The sequence below is a fragment of the Struthio camelus genome, chromosome 21, assembly GCF_040807025.1.
Source record: "Struthio camelus isolate bStrCam1 chromosome 21, bStrCam1.hap1, whole genome shotgun sequence".
Lineage (NCBI taxonomy): Eukaryota > Metazoa > Chordata > Aves > Struthioniformes > Struthionidae > Struthio > Struthio camelus.
This window is the reverse complement of record NC_090962.1, coordinates 14,102,003-14,119,158: the sequence shown is the minus strand read 5'-3', so window position 1 is coordinate 14,119,158 and position 17,156 is coordinate 14,102,003.

Here is a 17,156-nt window from a genome sequence, read left to right as displayed (position 1 = left end):
CGAGGGCCCCAGAGGGGGCCCTCAAGGGTTTACATGGCCCAAAACCCCACTCTAGGGAAGGAGGAGGAGCTGAGGAAGGGGTCTGGGCCACCTAGACAGTGCCTAAGGGGTCTGGAGAGCCAAAAGACAGCTCTGGGGCACGCCAAAGGTCTCCCCAGGGGCTCTGAGGTGGAGAGAGCAGTGCTAAGAGTTCTGGGGGGCCCGAAGACAGCTCTGGGGCACAGGGAAACCTGCCAGAGTAGTCCCGAGGGCAGCAGAGGGGGCCCTCAAGGCGTGTGCCTAGCCAAAAGACCACTCTGGGGAAGGAGGAGGAGCTGAGGAGGGGATCTGGGCCACCTAGACAGTGCCTAAGGGGTCTGGAGGGCCAAAAGACAGCTCTGGGGCACCCCAAAGGTCTCCGCAGGGGCTCTGAGGTGGAGAGAGCAGTGCTAAGAGCTCTGTGGGCCCCGAAGACAGCTCTGGGGCACAGGGAAACCTGCCAGAGTAGTGCCGAGGGCACCAGAGGGGGCCCTTAAGGGTTTACATGGCCCAAAACCCCATTCTGGGGAAGGGGGAGGAGCTGAGGAGGGGTCTGGGCCACCTAGACAGTGCCTAAGGGGTCTGGAGAGCCAAAAGACAGCTCTGGGGCACGCCAAAGGTCTCCCCAGGGGCTCTGAGGTGGAGAGAGCAGTGCTAAGAGCTGTGGGGGGGCCGAAGACAGCTCTGGGGCACAGGGAAACCTGCCAGAGTAGTCCCGAGGGCACCAGAGGGGACCCTCAAGGCGTGTGCCAGGACAAAAGGAGACTCTGGGGGAAAAGGAAGACCTCTGGAGGGGGTCTGGGCCACCTAGACCTTTCCTGAGGGCTCGGCACGAGCAAGGGACAGCTCTGGGCAGCAAGGAAGAGCCAAAGAGTGGTGCGGAGCCCTCTAGAGCAGTGCGAAGGGGCCTAGGGAGCCAAGATCCAGCTCTGGGGCACAGGGACACCTGCCACAGTAGTCCCGAGGGCGCCAGAGGGGGCCCTCAAGGCGTGTGCCTAGCCAAAAGACAACTCTGGGGAAGGAGGAGGAGCTGAGGACGGCGTCTGGGCCACCTAGACAGTGCCTAAGGGGTCCAGAGGGCCAAAACAGTGCTGTGGTCTCCCCAGGGGCTCTGAGGTGGAGAGAGCAGTGCTAAGAGCTGTGGGGGGCACCTACACAGCTCTGGGGCAGAGGGAAACCTGCCAGAGTAGTCCCAAGGGCACCAGAGGGGGCCCTCAAGGCGTGTGCCAGGTCAAAAGGAGACTCTGGGGGAAAAGGAAGACCTCTGGAGGGGGTCTGGGCCACCTAGACCTTTCCTGAGGGCTCGGCACGAGCAAGGGACAGCTCTGGGCAGCAAGGAAGAGCCAAAGAGTGGTGCGGAGCCCTCTAGAGCAGTGCGAAGGGGCCTAGGGAGCCAAGATCCAGCTCTGGGGCACAGGGACACCTGCCACAGTAGTCCCGAGGGCACCAGAGGGGGCCCTCAAGGCGTGTGCCTAGCCAAAAGACAACTCTGGGGAAGGAGGAGGAGCTGAGGACGGCGTCTGGGCCACCTAGACAGTGCCTAAGGGGTCCAGAGGGCCAAAACAGTGCTGTGGTCTCCCCAGGGGCTCTGAGCTGCATAGAGCAGTGCTAAGAGCTGTGGGGGGCACCTACACAGCTCTGGGGCAGAGGGAAACCTGCCAGAGTAGTCCCAAGGGCACCAGAGGGGGCCCTCAAGGGTTTACATGACCCAAAACCCCACTCTAGGGAAGGAGGAGGAGCTGAGGAGGGGGTCTGGGCCACCTAGACAGTGCCTAAGGGGTCCGGAGGGCCAAAAGAGTGCTGTGGGGCACGCCAAAGGTCTCCGCAGGGGCTCTGAGATGGATAGAACACTGCTAAGAGCTGTGGGGGGCCCAAAGACAGCTCTGGGGCACAGGGAAACCTGCCAGAGTAGTCCCGAGGGCACCAGAGGGGGCCCTCAAGGCGTGTGCCTAGCTAAAAGACCACTCTGGGGAAGGAGGAGGAGCTCAGGAGGGGATCTGGGCCACCTAGACAGTGCCTAAGGGGTCTGGGGGGCCAAAAAACAGCTCTGGGGCACCCCAAAGGTCTCCGCAGGGGCTCTGAGGTGGAGAGAGCAGTGCTAAGAGCTGTGGGGGGGCCGAAGACAGCTCTGGGGCACAGGGAAACCTGCCAGAGTAGTCCTGAGGGCACCAGAGGGGGCCCTCAAGGCGTGTGCCTAGCCAAAAGGCAACTCTGGGGGAGAAGGAAGACCTCTGGAGGGGGTCTGGGCCACCTAGACCTTTTCTGAGGGCTCAGCACGAGCAAGAGCCAGCTCTGGCTAGCAAGGAGGAGCCAGAGAGTGGTGCGGAGCGCTCTAGAGTGGTGCGAAGGGGCCTAGGGAGCCAAGATCCAGCTCTGGGGCAGAGGGAAACCTGCCAGAGTAGTCCCGAGGGCACCAGAGGGGGCCCTCAAGGCGTGTGCCTAGCCAAAAGACCACTCTGGGGAAGGAGGAGGAGCTGAGGAGGGGCTCTGGGCCACCTAGACAGTGCCTAAGGGGTCTGGAGGGCAAAAAGACACCTCTGGGGCACCCCAAAGGTCTCCCCAGGGGCTCTGAGGTGGAGAGAGCAGTGCTAAGAGCTCTGTGGGCCCCGAAGACAGCTCTGGGGCACAGGGAAACCTGCCAGAGTAGTGCCGAGGGCACCAGAGGGGGCCCTCAAGGGTTTACATGGCCCAAAACCCCATTCTGGGGAAGGGGGAGGAGCTGAGGAGGGGTCTGGGCCACCTAGACAGTGCCTAAGGGGTCTGGGGGGCCAAAAGACAGCTCTGGGGCACCCCAAAGGTCTGCCCAGGGGCTCTGAGGTGGAGAGAGCAGTGCTAAGAGCTGTGGGGGGGCCGAAGACAGCTCTGGGGCACAGGGAAACCTGCCAGAGTAGTCCCGAGGGCACCAGAGGGGACCCTCAAGGCGTGTGCCAGGACAAAAGGAGACTCTGGGGGAAAAGGAAGACCTCTGGAGGGGGTCTGGGCCACCTAGACCTTTCCTGAGGGCTCGGCACGAGCAAGGGACAGCTCTGGGCAGCAAGGAAGAGCCAAAGAGTGGTGCGGAGCCCTCTAGAGCAGTGCGAAGGGGCCTAGGGAGCCAAGATCCAGCTCTGGGGCACAGGGACACCTGCCACAGTAGTCCCGAGGGCGCCAGAGGGGGCCCTCAAGGCGTGTGCCTAGCCAAAAGACAACTCTGGGGAAGGAGGAGGAGCTGAGGACGGCGTCTGGGCCACCTAGACAGTGCCTAAGGGGTCCAGAGGGCCAAAACAGTGCTGTGGTCTCCCCAGGGGCTCTGAGCTGGATAGAGCAGTGCTAAGAGCTGTGGGGGGCACCTACACAGCTCTGGGGCAGAGGGAAACCTGCCAGAGTAGTCCCAAGGGCACCAGAGGGGGCCCTCAAGGCGTGTGCCAGGTCAAAAGGAGGCTCTGGGGGAAAAGGAAGACCTCTGGAGGGGGTCTGGGCCACCTAGACCTTTCCTGAGGGCTCGGCACGAGCAAGGGACAGCTCTGGGCAGCAAGGAAGAGCCAAAGAGTGGTGCGGAGCCCTCTAGAGCAGTGCGAAGGGGCCTAGGGAGCCAAGATCCAGCTCTGGGGCACAGGGACACCTGCCACAGTAGTGCCGAGGGCGCCAGAGGGGGCCCTCAAGGCGTGTGCCTAGCCAAAAGACAACTCTGGGGAAGGAGGAGGAGCTGAGGACGGCGTCTGGGCCACCTAGACAGTGCCTAAGGGGTCCAGAGGGCCAAAACAGTGCTGTGGTCTCCCCAGGGGCTCTGAGCTGCATAGAGCAGTGCTAAGAGCTGTGGGGGGCACCTACACAGCTCTGGGGCAGAGGGAAACCTGCCAGAGTAGTCCCAAGGGCACCAGAGGGGGCCCTCAAGGGTTTACATGACCCAAAACCCCACTCTAGGGAAGGAGGAGGAGCTGAGGAGGGGGTCTGGGCCACCTAGACAGTGCCTAAGGGGTCCGGAGGGCCAAAAGAGTGCTGTGGGGCACGCCAAAGGTCTCCGCAGGGGCTCTGAGATGGATAGAACACTGCTAAGAGCTGTGGGGGGCCCAAAGACAGCTCTGGGGCACAGGGAAACCTGCCAGAGTAGTCCCGAGGGCACCAGAGGGGGCCCTCAAGGCGTGTGCCTAGCTAAAAGACCACTCTGGGGAAGGAGGAGGAGCTCAGGAGGGGATCTGGGCCACCTAGACAGTGCCTAAGGGGTCTGGGGGCCAAAAGACAGCTCTGGGGCACCCCAAAGGTCTCCGCAGGGGCTCTGAGGTGGAGAGAGCAGTGCTAAGAGCTGTGGAGGGGCCGAAGACAGCTCTGGGGCACAGGGAAACCTGCCAGAGTAGTCCTGAGGGCACCAGAGGGGGCCCTCAAGGCGTGTGCCTAGCCAAAAGACCACTCTGGGGAAGGAGGAGGAGCTGAGGAGGGGCTCTGGGCCACCTAGACAGTGCCTAAGGGGTCTGGAGGGCAAAAAGACACCTCTGGGGCACCCCAAAGGTCTCCCCAGGGGCTCTGAGGTGGAGAGAGCAGTGCTAAGAGCTCTGTGGGCCCCGAAGACAGCTCTGGGGCACAGGGAAACCTGCCAGAGTAGTGCCGAGGGCACCAGAGGGGGCCCTTAAGGGTTTACATGGCCCAAAACCCCATTCTGGGGAAGGGGGAGGAGCTGAGGAGGGGTCTGGGCCACCTAGACAGTGCCTAAGGGGTCTGGAGAGCCAAAAGACAGCTCTGGGGCACGCCAAAGGTCTCCCCAGGGGCTCTGAGGTGGAGAGAGCAGTGCTAAGAGCTGTGGGGGGGCCGAAGACAGCTCTGGGGCACAGGGAAACCTGCCAGAGTAGTCCCGAGGGCACCAGAGGGGACCCTCAAGGCATGTGCCAGGACAAAAGGAGACTCTGGGGGAAAAGGAAGACCTCTGGAGGGGGTCTGGGCCACCTAGACCTTTCCTGAGGGCTCGGCACGAGCAAGGGACAGCTCTGGGCAGCAAGGAAGAGCCAAAGAGTGGTGCGGAGCCCTCTAGAGCAGTGCGAAGGGGCCTAGGGAGCCAAGATCCAGCTCTGGGGCACAGGGACACCTGCCACAGTAGTCCCGAGGGCGCCAGAGGGGGCCCTCAAGGCGTGTGCCTAGCCAAAAGACAACTCTGGGGAAGGAGGAGGAGCTGAGGACGGCGTCTGGGCCACCTAGACAGTGCCTAAGGGGTCCAGAGGGCCAAAACAGTGCTGTGGTCTCCCCAGGGGCTCTGAGCTGCATAGAGCAGTGCTAAGAGCTGTGGGGGGCACCTACACAGCTCTGGGGCAGAGGGAAACCTGCCAGAGTAGTCCCAAGGGCACCAGAGGGGGCCCTCAAGGGTTTACATGACCCAAAACCCCACTCTAGGGAAGGAGGAGGAGCTGAGGAGGGGGTCTGGGCCACCTAGACAGTGCCTAAGGGGTCCGGAGGGCCAAAAGAGTGCTGTGGGGCACGCCAAAGGTCTCCCCAGGGGCTCTGAGGTGGATAAAGCAGTGCTAAGAGTTCTGGGGGGCCCGAAGACAGCTCTGGGGCACAGGGAAACCTGCCAGAGTAGTCCCGAGGGCAGCAGAGGGGGCCCTCAAGGCGTGTGCCTAGCTAAAAGACCACTCTGGGGAAGGAGGAGGAGCTCAGGAGGGGATCTGGGCCACCTAGACAGTGCCTAAGGGGTCTGGGGGGCCAAAAGACAGCTCTGGGGCACCCCAAAGGTCTCCGCAGGGGCTCTGAGGTGGAGAGAGCAGTGCTAAGAGCTGTGGGGGGGCCGAAGACAGCTCTGGGGCACAGGGAAACCTGCCAGAGTAGTCCTGAGGGCACCAGAGGGGGCCCTCAAGGCGTGTGCCTAGCCAAAAGACCACTCTGGGGAAGGAGGAGGAGCTGAGGAGGGGCTCTGGGCCACCTAGACAGTGCCTAAGGGGTCTGGAGGGCAAAAAGACACCTCTGGGGCACCCCAAAGGTCTCCGCAGGGGCTCTGAGGTGAAGAGAGCAGTGCTAAGAGCTGTGGGGGGGCCGAAGACAGCTCTGGGGCACAGGGACACCTGCCACAGTAGTCCCGAGGGCACCAGAGGGGGCCCTCAAGGCATGTGCCTAGCCAAAAGGCAACTCTGGGGGAGAAGGAAGACCTCTGGAGGGCGTCTGGGCCACCTAGACCTTTCCCGAGGGCTCAGCACGAGCAAGGGACAGCTCTGGCTAGCAAGGAGGAGCCAGAGAGTGGTGCGGAGCGCTCTAGAGTGGTGCGAAGGGTCCTAGGGAGCCAAGATCCAGCTCTGGGGCACAGGGAAACCTGCCAAAGTAGTCCCGAGGGCACCAGAGGGGGCCCTCAAGCCGTGTGCCTAGCCAAAAGACAACTCTGGGGAAGGAAGAGGAGCTTAGGAGGGGATCCGGGCCACCTAGATAGTGCCTAAGGGATCTGGGGGGCCAAAAAACAGCTCTGGGGCACAACGAGTACTGCAATTGTAGTTCAGAAGTCACGAGAGGGCTTCTAAGGGCTCTGCATGGCCACAAAGAGACTCTGGGGAAGGAGGAGGAGCTCAGGAGGGGGTCTGGGCCACCTAGACCGTTCCTGAGGGCTCAGCACGAGCAAGAGCCAGCTCTGGCTAGCAAGGAAGAGCCAGAGAGTGCTGTGGAGTACTCTAGAGCAGTGCGAAGGGGCCTAGGGAGCCAAGATCCAGCTCTGGGCACAGGGACACCTGCCAGAGTAGTGCCGAGGGCCCCAGAGGGGGCCCTCAAGGGTTTACATGGCCCAAAACCCCATTCTGGGGAAGGGGGAGGAGCTGAGGAGGGGTCTGGGCAACCTAGACAGTGCCTAAGGGGTCTGGAGAGCCAAAAGACAGCTCTGGGGCACGCCAAAGGTCTCCCCAGGGGCTCTGAGGTGGAGAGAGCAGTGCTAAGAGCTGTGGGGGGGCCGAAGACAGCTCTGGGGCACAGGGAAACCTGCCAGAGTAGTCCCGAGGGCACCAGAGCGGACCCTCAAGGCATGTGCCAGGACAAAAGGAGACTCTGGGGGAAAAGGAAGACCTCTGGAGGGGATCTGGACCACCTAGACCTTTCCTGAGGGCTCGGCACGAGCAAGGGACAGCTCTGGGCAGCAAGGAAGAGCCAAAGAGTGGTGCGGAGCCCTCTAGAGCAGTGCGAAGGGGCCTAGGGAGCCAAGATCCAGCTCTGGGCACAGGGAAACCTGCCAGAGTAGTGCCGAGGGCCCCAGAGGGGGCCCTCAAGGGTTTACATGGCCCAAAACCCCACTCTAGGGAAGGAGGAGGAGCTGAGGAAGGGGTCTGGGCCACCTAGACAGTGCCTAAGGGGTCTGGAGAGCCAAAATACAGCTCTGGGGCACGCCAAAGGTCTCCCCAGGGGCTCTGAGGTGGAGAGAGCAGTGCTAAGAGTTCTGGGGGGCCCGAAGACAGCTCTGGGGCACAGGGAAACCTGCCAGAGTAGTCCCGAGGGCAGCAGAGGGGGCCCTCAAGGCGTGTGCCTAGCTAAAAGACCACTCTGGGGAAGGAGGAGGAGCTCAGGAGGGGCTCTGGGCCACCTAGACAGTGCCTAAGGGGTCTGGAGGGCAAAAAGACACCTCTGGGGCACCCCAAAGGTCTCCGCAGGGGCTCTGAGGTGAAGAGAGCAGTGCTAAGAGCTGTGGGGGGGCCGAAGACAGCTCTGGGGCACAGGGACACCTGCCACAGTAGTCCCGAGGGCACCAGAGGGGGCCCTCAAGGCATGTGCCTAGCCAAAAGGCAACTCTGGGGGAGAAGGAAGACCTCTGGAGGGCGTCTGGGCCACCTAGACCTTTCCCGAGGGCTCAGCACGAGCAAGGGACAGCTCTGGCTAGCAAGGAGGAGCCAGAGAGTGGTGCGGAGCGCTCTAGAGTGGTGCGAAGGGTCCTAGGGAGCCAAGATCCAGCTCTGGGGCACAGGGAAACCTGCCAAAGTAGTCCCGAGGGCACCAGAGGGGGCCCTCAAGCCGTGTGCCTAGCCAAAAGACAACTCTGGGGAAGGAAGAGGAGCTTAGGAGGGGATCCGGGCCACCTAGATAGTGCCTAAGGGATCTGGGGGGCCAAAAAACAGCTCTGGGGCACAACGAGTACTGCAATTGTAGTTCAGAAGTCACGAGAGGGCTTCTAAGGGCTCTGCATGGCCACAAAGAGACTCTGGGGAAGGAGGAGGAGCTCAGGAGGGGGTCTGGGCCACCTAGACCGTTCCTGAGGGCTCAGCACGAGCAAGAGCCAGCTCTGGCTAGCAAGGAAGAGCCAGAGAGTGCTGTGGAGTACTCTAGAGCAGTGCGAAGGGGCCTAGGGAGCCAAGATCCAGCTCTGGGCACAGGGACACCTGCCAGAGTAGTGCCGAGGGCCCCAGAGGGGGCCCTCAAGGGTTTACATGGCCCAAAACCCCATTCTGGGGAAGGGGGAGGAGCTGAGGAGGGGTCTGGGCAACCTAGACAGTGCCTAAGGGGTCTGGAGAGCCAAAAGACAGCTCTGGGGCACGCCAAAGGTCTCCCCAGGGGCTCTGAGGTGGAGAGAGCAGTGCTAAGAGCTGTGGGGGGGCCGAAGACAGCTCTGGGGCACAGGGAAACCTGCCAGAGTAGTCCCGAGGGCACCAGAGCGGACCCTCAAGGCATGTGCCAGGACAAAAGGAGACTCTGGGGGAAAAGGAAGACCTCTGGAGGGGATCTGGACCACCTAGACCTTTCCTGAGGGCTCGGCACGAGCAAGGGACAGCTCTGGGCAGCAAGGAAGAGCCAAAGAGTGGTGCGGAGCCCTCTAGAGCAGTGCGAAGGGGCCTAGGGAGCCAAGATCCAGCTCTGGGCACAGGGAAACCTGCCAGAGTAGTGCCGAGGGCCCCAGAGGGGGCCCTCAAGGGTTTACATGGCCCAAAACCCCACTCTAGGGAAGGAGGAGGAGCTGAGGAAGGGGTCTGGGCCACCTAGACAGTGCCTAAGGGGTCTGGAGAGCCAAAATACAGCTCTGGGGCACGCCAAAGGTCTCCCCAGGGGCTCTGAGGTGGAGAGAGCAGTGCTAAGAGTTCTGGGGGGCCCGAAGACAGCTCTGGGGCACAGGGAAACCTGCCAGAGTAGTCCCGAGGGCAGCAGAGGGGGCCCTCAAGGCGTGTGCCTAGCCAAAAGACCACTCTGGGGAAGGAGGAGGAGCTGAGGAGGGGCTCTGGGCCACCTAGACAGTGCCTAAGGGGTCTGGAGGGCCAAAAGACAGCTCTGGGGCACGCCAAAGGTCTCCCCAGGGGCTCTGAGGTGGAGAGAGCAGTGCTAAGAGCTCTGTGGGCCCCGAAGACAGCTCTGGGGCACAGGGAAACCTGCCAGAGTAGTGCCGAGGGCACCAGAGGGGGCCCTCAAGGGTTTACATGGCCCAAAACCCCATTCTGGGGAAGGGGGAGGAGCTGAGGAGGGGTCTGGGCCACCTAGACAGTGCCTAAGGGGTCTGGAGAGCCAAAAGACAGCTCTGGGGCACGCCAAAGGTCTCCCCAGGGGCTCTGAGGTGGAGAGAGCAGTGCTAAGAGCTGTGGGGGGGCCGAAGACAGCTCTGGGGCACAGGGAAACCTGCCAGAGTAGTCCCGAGGGCACCAGAGGGGACCCTCAAGGCGTGTGCCAGGACAAAAGGAGACTCTGGGGGAAAAGGAAGACCTCTGGAGGGGGTCTGGGCCACCTAGACCTTTCCTGAGGGCTCGGCACGAGCAAGGGACAGCTCTGGGCAGCAAGGAAGAGCCAAAGAGTGGTGCGGAGCCCTCTAGAGCAGTGCGAAGGGGCCTAGGGAGCCAAGATCCAGCTCTGGGGCACAGGGACACCTGCCACAGTAGTGCCGAGGGCGCCAGAGGGGGCCCTCAAGGCGTGTGCCTAGCCAAAAGACAACTCTGGGGAAGGAGGAGGAGCTGAGGACGGCGTCTGGGCCACCTAGACAGTGCCTAAGGGGTCCAGAGGGCCAAAACAGTGCTGTGGTCTCCCCAGGGGCTCTGAGCTGCATAGAGCAGTGCTAAGAGCTGTGGGGGGCACCTACACAGCTCTGGGGCAGAGGGAAACCTGCCAGAGTAGTCCCAAGGGCACCAGAGGGGACCCTCAAGGCGTGTGCCAGGTCAAAAGGAGACTCTGGGGGAAAAGGAAGACCTCTGGAGGGGGTCTGGGCCACCTAGACCTTTCCTGAGGGCTCGGCACGAGCAAGGGACAGCTCTGGGCAGCAAGGAAGAGCCAAAGAGTGGTGCGGAGCCCTCTAGAGCAGTGCGAAGGGGCCTAGGGAGCCAAGATCCAGCTCTGGGGCACAGGGACACCTGCCACAGTAGTGCCGAGGGCGCCAGAGGGGGCCCTCAAGGCGTGTGCCTAGCCAAAAGACAACTCTGGGGAAGGAGGAGGAGCTGAGGACGGCGTCTGGGCCACCTAGACAGTGCCTAAGGGGTCCAGAGGGCCAAAACAGTGCTGTGGTCTCCCCAGGGGCTCTGAGCTGCATAGAGCAGTGCTAAGAGCTGTGGGGGGCACCTACACAGCTCTGGGGCAGAGGGAAACCTGCCAGAGTAGTCCCAAGGGCACCAGAGGGGGCCCTCAAGGGTTTACATGACCCAAAACCCCACTCTAGGGAAGGAGGAGGAGCTGAGGAGGGGGTCTGGGCCACCTAGACAGTGCCTAAGGGGTCCGGAGGGCCAAAAGAGTGCTGTGGGGCACGCCAAAGGTCTCCGCAGGGGCTCTGAGATGGATAGAACACTGCTAAGAGCTGTGGGGGGCCCAAAGACAGCTCTGGGGCACAGGGAAACCTGCCAGAGTAGTCCCGAGGGCACCAGAGGGGGCCCTCAAGGCGTGTGCCTAGCTAAAAGACCACTCTGGGGAAGGAGGAGGAGCTCAGGAGGGGATCTGGGCCACCTAGACAGTGCCTAAGGGGTCTGGGGGGCCAAAAGACAGCTCTGGGGCACCCCAAAGGTCTCCGCAGGGGCTCTGAGGTGGAGAGAGCAGTGCTAAGAGCTGTGGGGGGGCCGAAGACAGCTCTGGGGCACAGGGAAACCTGCCAGAGTAGTCCTGAGGGCACCAGAGGGGGCCCTCAAGGCGTGTGCCTAGCCAAAAGACCACTCTGGGGAAGGAGGAGGAGCTGAGGAGGGGCTCTGGGCCACCTAGACAGTGCCTAAGGGGTCTGGAGGGCAAAAAGACACCTCTGGGGCACGCCAAAGGTCTCCCCAGGGGCTCTGAGGTGGAGAGAGCAGTGCTAAGAGCTCTGTGGGCCCCGAAGACAGCTCTGGGGCACAGGGAAACCTGCCAGAGTAGTCCCGAGGGCACCAGAGGGGGCCCTTAAGGGTTTACATGGCCCAAAACCCCATTCTGGGGAAGGGGGAGGAGCTGAGGAGGGGTCTGGGCAACCTAGACAGTGCCTAAGGGGTCTGGAGAGCCAAAAGACAGCTCTGGGGCACGCCAAAGGTCTCCCCAGGGGCTCTGAGGTGGAGAGAGCAGTGCTAAGAGCTGTGGGGGGGCCGAAGACAGCTCTGGGGCACAGGGAAACCTGCCAGAGTAGTACCGAGGGCACCAGAGGGGACCCTCAAGGCGTGTGCCAGGACAAAAGGAGACTCTGGGGGAAAAGGAAGACCTCTGGAGGGGGTCTGGGCCACCTAGACCTTTCCTGAGGGCTCGGCACGAGCAAGGGACAGCTCTGGGCAGCAAGGAAGAGCCAAAGAGTGGTGCGGAGCCCTCTAGAGCAGTGCGAAGGGGCCTAGGGAGCCAAGATCCAGCTCTGGGGCACAGGGACACCTGCCACAGTAGTCCCGAGGGCGCCAGAGGGGGCCCTCAAGGCGTGTGCCTAGCCAAAAGACAACTCTGGGGAAGGAGGAGGAGCTGAGGACGGCGTCTGGGCCACCTAGACAGTGCCTAAGGGGTCCAGAGGGCCAAAACAGTGCTGTGGTCTCCCCAGGGGCTCTGAGCTGGATAGAGCAGTGCTAAGAGCTGTGGGGGGCACCTACACAGCTCTGGGGCAGAGGGAAACCTGCCAGAGTAGTCCCAAGGGCACCAGAGGGGGCCCTCAAGGCGTGTGCCAGGTCAAAAGGAGGCTCTGGGGGAAAAGGAAGACCTCTGGAGGGGGTCTGGGCCACCTAGACCTTTCCTGAGGGCTCGGCACGAGCAAGGGACAGCTCTGGGCAGCAAGGAAGAGCCAAAGAGTGGTGCGGAGCCCTCTAGAGCAGTGCGAAGGGGCCTAGGGAGCCAAGATCCAGCTCTGGGGCACAGGGACACCTGCCACAGTAGTGCCGAGGGCGCCAGAGGGGGCCCTCAAGGCGTGTGCCTAGCCAAAAGACAACTCTGGGGAAGGAGGAGGAGCTGAGGACGGCGTCTGGGCCACCTAGACAGTGCCTAAGGGGTCCAGAGGGCCAAAACAGTGCTGTGGTCTCCCCAGGGGCTCTGAGCTGCATAGAGCAGTGCTAAGAGCTGTGGGGGGCACCTACACAGCTCTGGGGCAGAGGGAAACCTGCCAGAGTAGTCCCAAGGGCACCAGAGGGGGCCCTCAAGGGTTTACATGACCCAAAACCCCACTCTAGGGAAGGAGGAGGAGCTGAGGAGGGGGTCTGGGCCACCTAGACAGTGCCTAAGGGGTCCGGAGGGCCAAAAGAGTGCTGTGGGGCACGCCAAAGGTCTCCGCAGGGGCTCTGAGATGGATAGAACACTGCTAAGAGCTGTGGGGGGCCCAAAGACAGCTCTGGGGCACAGGGAAACCTGCCAGAGTAGTCCCGAGGGCACCAGAGGGGGCCCTCAAGGCGTGTGCCTAGCTAAAAGACCACTCTGGGGAAGGAGGAGGAGCTCAGGAGGGGATCTGGGCCACCTAGACAGTGCCTAAGGGGTCTGGGGGGCCAAAAAACAGCTCTGGGGCACCCCAAAGGTCTCCGCAGGGGCTCTGAGGTGGAGAGAGCAGTGCTAAGAGCTGTGGGGGGGCCGAAGACAGCTCTGGGGCACAGGGAAACCTGCCAGAGTAGTCCTGAGGGCACCAGAGGGGGCCCTCAAGGCGTGTGCCTAGCCAAAAGGCAACTCTGGGGGAGAAGGAAGACCTCTGGAGGGGGTCTGGGCCACCTAGACCTTTTCTGAGGGCTCAGCACGAGCAAGAGCCAGCTCTGGCTAGCAAGGAGGAGCCAGAGAGTGGTGCGGAGCGCTCTAGAGTGGTGCGAAGGGGCCTAGGGAGCCAAGATCCAGCTCTGGGGCAGAGGGAAACCTGCCAGAGTAGTCCCGAGGGCACCAGAGGGGGCCCTCAAGGCGTGTGCCTAGCTAAAAGACCACTCTGGGGAAGGAAGAGGAGCTTAGGAGGGGATCCGGGCCACCTAGATAGTGCCTAAGGGATCTGGGGGGCCAAAAAACAGCTCTGGGGCACAACGAGTACTGCAATTGTAGTTCAGAAGTCACGAGAGGGCTTCTAAGGGCTCTGCATGGCCACAAAGAGACTCTGGGGAAGGAGGAGGAGCTCAGGAGGGGGTCTGGGCCACCTAGACCGTTCCTGAGGGCTCAGCACGAGCAAGAGCCAGCTCTGGCTAGCAAGGAAGAGCCAAAGAGTGCTGCGGAGCGCTCTAGAGCAGTGCGAAGGGGCCTAGGGAGCCAAGATCCAGCTCTGGGGCACAGGGACACCTTCCAGAGTAGTGCCGAGGGCCCCAGAGGGGGCCCTCAAGGCGTGTGCCTAGCCAAAAGACAACTCTGGGGAAGGAGGAGGAGCTGAGGACGGCGTCTGGGCCACCTAGACAGTGCCTAAGGGGTCCGGAGAGCCAAAAGACAGCTCTGGGGCACGCCAAAGGTCTCCGCAGGGGCTCTGAGGTGGATAGAGCAGTGCTAAGAGCTATGGAGGGCCCCAACAAAGCTCTGGGGCACCCCAAAGGTCTCCCCAGGCGCTCTGAGGTGGAGAGAGCAGTGCTAAGAGCTGTGGGGGGCACCTACACAGCTCTGGGGCACATGGAAACCTGCCAGAGTAGTCCCGAGGGCACCAGAGGGGGCCCTCAAGGGTTTACATGACCCAAAACCCCACTCTAGGGAAGGAGGAGGAGCTGAGGAGGGGGTCTGGGCCACCTAGACAGTGCCTAAGGGGTCCGGAGGGCTAAAAGAGTGCTGTGGGGCACGCCAAAGGTCTCCCCAGGGGCTCTGAGGTGGATAAAGCAGTGCTAAGAGTTCTGGGGGGCCCGAAGACAGCTCTGGGGCACAGGGAAACCTGCCAGAGTAGTCCCGAGGGCAGCAGAGGGGGCCCTCAAGGCGTGTGCCTAGCTAAAAGACCACTCTGGGGAAGGAGGAGGAGCTCAGGAGGGGATCCGGGCCACCTAGACAGTGCCTAAGGGATCTGGGGGGCCAAAAAACAGCTCTGGGGCACAACGAGTACTGCAATTGTAGTTCAGAAGTCACGAGAGGGCTTCTAAGGGCTCTGCATGGCCACAAAGAGACTCTGGGGAAGGAGGAGGAGCTCAGGAGGGGGTCTGGGCCACCTAGACCGTTCCTGAGGGCTCAGCACGAGCAAGAGCCAGCTCTGGCTAGCAAGGAAGAGCCAGAGAGTGCTGTGGAGTACTCTAGAGCAGTGCGAAGGGGCCTAGGGAGCCAAGATCCAGCTCTGGGCACAGGGAAACCTGCCAGAGTAGTGCCGAGGGCCCCAGAGGGGGCCCTCAAGGGTTTACATGGCCCAAAACCCCATTCTGGGGAAGGGGGAGGAGCTGAGGAGGGGTCTGGGCCACCTAGACAGTGCCTAAGGGGTCTGGAGAGCCAAAAGACAGCTCTGGGGCACGCCAAAGGTCTCCCCAGGGGCTCTGAGGTGGAGAGAGCAGTGCTAAGAGTTCTGGGGGGCCCGAAGACAGCTCTGGGGCACAGGGAAACCTGCCAGAGTAGTCCCGAGGGCAGCAGAGGGGGCCCTCAAGGCGTGTGCCTAGCCAAAAGACCACTCTGGGGAAGGAGGAGGAGCTCAGGAGGGGATCTGGGCCACCTAGACAGTGCCTAAGGGGTCTGGAGGGCCAAAAGACAGCTCTGGGGCACGCCAAAGGTCTCCGCAGGGGCTCTGAGGTGGATAGAGCAGTGCTAAGAGCTCTGTGGGCCCCGAAGACAGCTCTGGGGCACAGGGAAACCTGCCAGAGTAGTCCCGAGGGCAGCAGAGGGGGCCCTCAAGGCGTGTGCCTAGCTAAAAGACCACTCTGGGGAAGGAGGAGGAGCTGAGGAGGGGATCTGGGCCACCTAGACAGTGCCTAAGGGATCTGGGGGGCCAAAAAACAGCTCTGGGGCACAACGAGTACTGCAATTGTAGTTCAGAAGTCACGAGAGGGCTTCTAAGGGCTCTGCATGGCCACAAAGAGACTCTGGGGAAGGAGGAGGAGCTCAGGAGGGGGTCTGGGCCACCTAGACCGTTCCTGAGGGCTCAGCACGAGCAAGAGCCAGCTCTGGCTAGCAAGGAAGAGCCAGAGAGTGCTGTGGAGTACTCTAGAGCAGTGCGAAGGGGCCTAGGGAGCCAAGATCCAGCTCTGGGCACAGGGAAACCTGCCAGAGTAGTGCCGAGGGCCCCAGAGGGGGCCCTCAAGGGTTTACATGGCCCAAAACCCCATTCTGGGGAAGGGGGAGGAGCTGAGGAGGGGTCTGGGCCACCTAGACAGTGCCTAAGGGGTCTGGAGAGCCAAAAGACAGCTCTGGGGCACCCCAAAGGTCTCCCCAGGGGCTCTGAGGTGGAGAGAGCAGTGCTAAGAGCTGTGGGGGGGCCGAAGACAGCTCTGGGGCACAGGGAAACCTGCCAGAGTAGTCCCGAGGGCACCAGAGGGGACCCTCAAGGCGTGTGCCAGGACAAAAGGAGACTCTGGGGGAAAAGGAAGACCTCTGGAGGGGGTCTGGGCCACCTAGACCTTTCCTGAGGGCTCGGCACGAGCAAGGGACAGCTCTGGGCAGCAAGGAAGAGCCAAAGAGTGGTGCGGAGCCCTCTAGAGCAGTGCGAAGGGGCCTAGGGAGCCAAGATCCAGCTCTGGGGCACAGGGACACCTGCCACAGTAGTCCCGAGGGCGCCAGAGGGGGCCCTCAAGGCGTGTGCCTAGCCAAAAGACAACTCTGGGGAAGGAGGAGGAGCTGAGGACGGCGTCTGGGCCACCTAGACAGTGCCTAAGGGGTCCAGAGGGCCAAAACAGTGCTGTGGTCTCCCCAGGGGCTCTGAGGTGGAGAGAGCAGTGCTAAGAGCTGTGGGGGGCACCTACACAGCTCTGGGGCAGAGGGAAACCTGCCAGAGTAGTCCCAAGGGCACCAGAGGGGGCCCTCAAGGGTTTACATGACCCAAAACCCCACTCTAGGGAAGGAGGAGGAGCTGAGGAGGGGGTCTGGGCCACCTAGACAGTGCCTAAGGGGTCCGGAGGGCCAAAAGAGTGCTGTGGGGCACGCCAAAGGTCTCCGCAGGGGCTCTGAGATGGATAGAACACTGCTAAGAGCTGTGGGGGGCCCAAAGACAGCTCTGGGGCACAGGGAAACCTGCCAGAGTAGTCCCGAGGGCACCAGAGGGGGCCCTCAAGGCGTGTGCCTAGCTAAAAGACCACTCTGGGGAAGGAGGAGGAGCTCAGGAGGGGATCTGGGCCACCTAGACAGTGCCTAAGGGGTCTGGGGGGCCAAAAGACAGCTCTGGGGCACCCCAAAGGTCTCCGCAGGGGCTCTGAGGTGGAGAGAGCAGTGCTAAGAGCTGTGGGGGGGCCGAAGACAGTTCTGGGGCACAGGGAAACCTGCCAGAGTAGTCCCGAGGGCAGCAGAGGGGGCCCTCAAGGCGTGTGCCTAGCCAAAAGGCAACTCTGGGGAAGAAGGAAGACCTCTGGAGGGGGTCTGGGCCACCTAGACCTTTCCCGAGGGCTCAGCACGAGCAAGGGACAGCTCTGGCTAGCAAGGAGGAGCCAGAGAGTGGTGCGGAGCGCTCTAGAGTGGTGCGAAGGGGCCTAGGGAGCCAAGATCCAGCTCTGGGGCACAGGGAAACCTGCCAAAGTAGTCCCGAGGGCACCAGAGGGGGCCCTCAAGCCGTGTGCCTAGCCAAAAGACAACTCTGGGGAAGGAAGAGGAGCTTAGGAGGGGATCCGGGCCACCTAGACAGTGCCTAAGGGATCTAGGGGGCCAAAAAACAGCTCTGGGGCACAACGAGTACTGCAATTGTAGTTCAGAAGTCACGAGAGGGCTTCTAAGGGCTCTGCATGGCCACAAAGAGACTCTGGGGAAGGAGGAGGAGCTCAGGAGGG